The sequence below is a fragment of the Sapajus apella genome, unplaced genomic scaffold (assembly GCF_009761245.1).
Source record: "Sapajus apella isolate SASKATOON/1434 unplaced genomic scaffold, GSC_monkey_1.0 scaffold22, whole genome shotgun sequence".
In the NCBI taxonomy this organism is placed as follows: domain Eukaryota; kingdom Metazoa; phylum Chordata; class Mammalia; order Primates; family Cebidae; genus Sapajus; species Sapajus apella.
Window position 1 is genome coordinate 25,405,944 of NW_022436962.1, and position 5,825 is coordinate 25,411,768.

The following is a 5,825-nucleotide window of genomic DNA, read 5'->3' on the forward strand; positions in this document are numbered from 1 at the left end:
AGGAGACAGGAAAATAGGGGCCCGAGGAGGTGAATAGCCTGAGCTGGGAAAAGAAACACAATTTCCAGCGTGTTGGATCAGGTCCCTGAGTTTCAGGAATAAAGCCACCTTGTCAGACTCTCCTGGACTGTGGCGTCTAAGAGGACCATGGGAGCCTTAGTGAGTTCTTTCCATGGAATTTTCTGTGAAATAAAAATGTTTAATTTCTTAAAAGGTCTATCTAAATGGAAGTTATTGTGGCCATGAAGAAATCAAATATTTAATTGCTAAGTAAAACAAATTAAAAGTGCCTTTAATCTTAAGAAAAATAAAATTGGGCAAAACAAGATATATATGATATAATCTCTATATTATATATTTGTGTGTGTACATATATCATTTGTATGTATATTCACCTGCTGAAATAATTTTTTTTTCTTTGTTGGCAGCTTCACTTTAGAATTCTGGCTAGTTATTTCTAGATTCTCTATCTTCTGCCTAGGGCAGAAGTTACTGTCTCAATTTTATCTAAGTGCATATTTATTTTTGGTTTTGCCTATTTTAAGTATTATTAATGAAATGCATGCACAGAGTTAAACTTTAAATAATACCAAATACTTGTAATCAAAGCTTGCAGTTCTCTGACTCCTTCAATCTCCCTAGGCCCTCCAGGATAATCACTTGTGTTTTTCCTTTGGTGGGAGCAGAGCATGGAAACACGTTTAGACCAGAGGCCATCCCTGACAAAAATAAGGTATCTTGGGAAGCATGTCCCATAAGCTTTACATGAATTAGTCTGCTACCTGTTTCTATTCCTTTAGCCAGAAAATCTGCCTAATTCTTAAAAATTGTTTTGAAATGGAAAACTAGTACCTCACAGAAAAGTGAACAGATTCATCAGCACAGATAAGATGCATTATCAAAAGTGTTGCTGTTGCTGTCACCCAGGTGAGGCCTGAAACATATCCAGCATCCTAGGAAAAAGCCCCCTCTGGTGCTACCCCTCTTCCCCAAAGGTGACCACTATCATAATCACCACAGATGAGTTCTGCCTTGCTAAAATTTCTCAAATTGCAACCACTCAGTATGTCTTCATTATGCTTTGCTTCTTTGACTTAACATTTTTTTCAAGATTCACTTATGTTGTTACATGTAGCTATAAGTGGCTAATTGTCATTTCTATAGGGCTTTCAATTACCACAGTTTATTGATCTATTTTGTGATTGACAGACACATGGGTTGTTTCCAATGTTGGCTACTACAAATAATGCTGCTCTCAACGTTTTTGTAGGTGTGTTTTAGTGCATAAGTGCATGGATTTCCAGTGTGTGTATACCTATGAGTAGAGCTGCAGCATCACAGGGCATGTGTGGTTCAACTTTAGTAGATGACTAACTGTTCTTTAAAGTAGCAGTCTCCAGCCGGGCACAGTGGCTCATGCCTGTAATCCCAGCACTTTGGGAGCCCAGGCAGGCAGATCACTTGAGGTCAGGAGTTCAGTACCAGCCTGGCCAACATGGCAAAACCCCATCTCTACTAAAAATACAAAAAAATTAGCTGGGTGTGGTGGCACACACCTGTAATACCAGCTACTTGGGAGGCGGAGGCAGGACCAATTGCTTAAACCTGGGAGCTGGAGGTTACAGTGAGCTGAGATTATGCCACTGCACTCCAGCCTGGGCAACAGAGTGAGACTCCATCTCAAAATAAATAAATAAAATAAAATAAAATAAAATAAAATAAAGGTAGCAGTCTTCAACTTTTTTGGCACCAGGGACGGGTTTTGCGGAAGACAATTTTTCCACTGACTGGTGGGGGATGGGGCGGGGTGGTTTCAGGATGATTCAAGAGCATTACATTCGCTGTGCACTTTATTTCTATTATTATCACATTACAGTATATAATGAAATAATCATACAACTCACCACAACGTAGAATCAGTGAGAGCCCTGAGCTGGTTTTCCTGCAACTAAATGGTCCCATCTGGGGGTGACGGGAGACAATGGCGGATAATCAGGCATTAGATTCTCATTAGGGGCAAACAACCTAGATCCCTCTTACATGAAGTTTACAGTAGGGTTCCAGCTCCTATGAGAATCTAATGCCACAGTTGGTCTGACAGGAGGCGGAGCTCAGCAGTAATGCAAGTGATGGGGAGTGGCTGCAAACACAGATGAAGTTTTGCTTGCTGGCCTGCCGCTCACCTCCTGCTGTGTGACCCACTTCCTCAGTGGCCCCGGGGTTGGGGACCCCTGCTTTACAGTAAGCCAATTTACCTTCTCACCAATCATGCAGGAGAGTTTCAGTTGCTCCACAGCCTTGCAATATTTGGTACTGTCGGTCATCTGAATTTTGGCCATTCTGGTGGGTGAGTAGTGGGATTGCAACGTGGTCTCAATTTGCATGTCTCTGATGACTAAAGGAGGTTGAGTATCTTTTCATTTCATTATTGGATATTGGATATCCTTTTGCGAAATTCTTAAGTGTCATGTCCATTGTTCTTTTCTGTGGTCTTTTTCTTATTGATTTGTAGAAGTTCTTTTAGGTTTTGCCTGTGAGTCCTTTTTGGATACGTGTATTACAAATATCTCCCTCCATGCTAAGGTTTCCTTTTTCATTTACGGATGGCCTTTTTTTGGTGAATAGATGGTCTTAACTGCAATGTAGTCATCTTTCTTAATTTCTTTCTTCTCTTGCCTCTTGGTCCTATTTACTCAGCTTTCCAGTGTCTTTAAATAGTTTCTAAAAAATAGTTTCTCCAGCTTTCCTAGATGCTCCCAATGGAAGAACTGGGCAGAACTCCCTCAGGCAATCATCATTAATTCATGTGGTTATTTCTTCTGGCATTTTCATAATTCTCAATTTATACATTTAGAATGCGATTTCTTGATTTAATATTGTAGACACATTTATCCATGATATTGTGGTACATGAGCATTTAACTATATGAAACTTTTACTCCACAGTCTCTTGTCCTCTTAATGTGGTTCTTTCATGATTTAAAACTTCAAACCACATTTGTTTTACATAATATCAAGACTCTCTGAAACATCATTCACTGCAAGTGCATGTGGTTGGCAAGGAATTTGCAGAGTCATTTGTATTTGGCATGAGTGGGATTCTCTTTGAAGTTTTCAGCAGCCCTAGTCAATATTCTAGATCTTTCCAGAATAGTCTCAGTTTCAACTACAGAAAGCTCTAGCCATTCTGAGACTTAACTGTGGCAGTTTCCCACTATTTTGACATGACCCCAGAGCATGTTATGTGGAATTTATTTCCTGAGGCCTGGCTTCAAATGGCTGTGCAGCAGAAGGCAGGGCAGTCACTTAGCAACCAGCTTCTCAGCAGACTCCCCAGTGCCCACTTCCCAATGTGGCTCCGTTGGGTCTTCCTTTTGTCATAGGCGCAGCAACTCTTGTGACAGGATGAAGACTTGGGAAAATGGCCCCAAAAAGAATTCCAGCTGCTGGGCCTAACCATGGAAGAGAGAAGACCAATTAAAATAATTTTAGTAGTCAGGAGCAGTAGCTCATGCCTGTAATTCCAGCACTTTGGGAGGCCGAGGCAGGCGGATCACGAGGTCAAGAGATCAAGACCATTCTGGCCAACATAGTAAAACCCTGTCTCTACTAAAATACAAAATTAGCTGGGCGTGGTGGCTCGCACCTGTAGTCCCAGCTACTCAGGAGGCTGAGGCAGAAGAATTGCTTGAACCTGGGAGGCGGAGGTTGCAGTGAGCAGAGATCACACCACTGGACTCCACCCTGGCACCTGGCAACAGAGCGAGACTCTGTCTCAAAAAAAAAAAAAAAAGAAAGAAAGAAAGAATGAATGAATGAATGAATTTTAGTAAGTGTTGGATCTTTGTCAGAAAAGGGAAGTTTCAAAATAGAGTGGTGTGTGGAACCCAATAGTGACTAGGATGTAGAAGTGAACAGGCCCCCATACACTCTATACAGAGACCACAAAAGGTGATTTTTATATGTGTTTCATTAGGAAAATTACCTGCAATTTGCGTTTTTAAATAAGATTAGAAAAGGCTGTGGGATGGACTCCTTTCCTGCACCGAGAGTTGTCTGTGTTTCAGCTTGTTTTTCCTGTAAATACACCTGCACTTGTCATTTTACATGTCCCAGGTTTGGTTTGGAAAAGAGTCGTAACGATGGTCACCCAAACCAAGGGAGGTCCCTGGGGTAGCGCTAGCCCCAGCCCCTAGCTGAACTAGGAAACCTCTTTCCCTAGGAGTCTTGTTCTTACAAGGTGTTCTGACCAGGAGATTTCTTCAGTGTCCTGGGTGCTCCCACACACCCCAAGAGCTGGGGGAAACCATGGCTGAGCAGCAGGCGGGACAGGAGAGCAGGAATTGAAGCAGAGCAGTCTTCCCACAGTCTTCCTGATTTCAGGTTATACCTGTTACTGGCATAGTATAGTTTTGTTTTGTTTTATTGTATTTTTTTTTTCTTTTTCTTTATTTTTTGAGATAGGATCTTGCTCTGTCACCCAGGCTGGAGTGCAGTGGTGCCATCTTGGCTCACTGTAATCTCTGCCTCTCAGGCTTGAGCAACTCTCCTGCCTCAGCCTCCTGAGTAGCTGGGATTACAGGCGTGCACCACCAAGTCCAGTTCATATTTGTATTTTTAGTACAGATGGGGTTTCACCATGTTGTCAAGTGATCAGCCCACCTTGGCCTCCCATAGTGCTGGGATTACAGGCTTGAGCCCCCAGTGCCTGGCCTTGTTTTACTGTATTTCTTAGCAAAGGTTCAAGGAGACCTTATTCATTGCAGATGCATGTGGGTTCTGCTTTCCTCCCCACCCTTCAGCTCTCCACTCTAGCCCCACTCCTAAGTTGCTAATCCAGGCTGCCACTTTCCCATTACCCAGGAGCCCTGTGCCACGCCCGGCCATTTGAAATGGCGTTCAGGGGTGTCTGACAGCCTGTGCTCTCCTGCCCTCTTCAGCTCACCACTCAGCACCTCCATGGATATCCTGCTCTCTCAGGCCCTCGTCCTCCCTGGCCCTCCAGTGAAAAGTCTAATAGCAGAAGGTGCTGACATGAGGGAGGCTGGGCGTCCCAATGTACTTCATTCATCCATGAGACATTTATTAAGCACATACTGTGGGCCGGGCAGCATACTGGGCCTGGGAGACACAGATGAACAAGACAAGGTCCCGATGGCAGGGTCTCACAAACTGCGTAGTCCACACACAGGCATAAACACACTGGTACAACACAATGTCATGTATCAGTGACAGAAACTCTGCCACTGGGGTCATGCGGGATGGGCAGTCATGTTAATCAAGGAAATTCACCAGGTAGATGAGGGATAGGGATAGGGAGAAGAAATTCCATGGGGAGGAAGACGCATGGGCCGATGTGTAGGTGGGAAAGCCTTGAATGGTCCCCAAACCATAAGGTATCTGCTACAGCCAGTGAGGGCAGGAGACAAAAGACACGGTCTTTCCTCATGGAACTTGTGGTCCAGAGAGGCAGGCGGCCAGACAGGCTCAGAGCAGAGACAGGAAGTAGTAGTTAGTGCTACTTTTAAAAGACCAGATAAAGTGCCAAGAGTTTTCATAAAAGGGAAACGGGACTTTGGGTTAGAGGGACCCCAGGGAGCTTCGTGGGCTGGATTTTGAAGAACATGTGGGATGGATGTGCAGAGATGGGAGAAGAATCCAGAAGAAAGAGGTAGAGTGGGGCCTGCACGGTGTGCGTGAAAATAATTCCATGGCTGGGTGCAGGGCAAGCTCAGTCTCATTGATTCAAAGTGGTCCAAGAAAGTGGGATGAGACTAGCGTGTGTGTGTGTGTGTGTGTGTGTGTGTGTGTGTGTGTGTGTGTGTG

At 44.0% G+C, this 5,825-nt stretch overlaps 1 protein-coding gene across 1 annotated transcript in view; it reads right to left on the minus strand.

Moving 5' to 3' along the window:
- Window positions 1–1,842: 1,842 nt before the first annotated feature.
- TLR5 (toll like receptor 5) overlaps window positions 1,843–5,825 on the minus strand; it is a 33,085-nt gene continuing 29,102 nt past the window's right edge. Inside the window, exon 3 of the mRNA XM_032289349.1 lies at window positions 1,843–3,451. The gene's annotated coding sequence lies outside the window, so the exon portion shown is untranslated. The remainder of the gene's footprint in view (window positions 3,452–5,825) is intronic.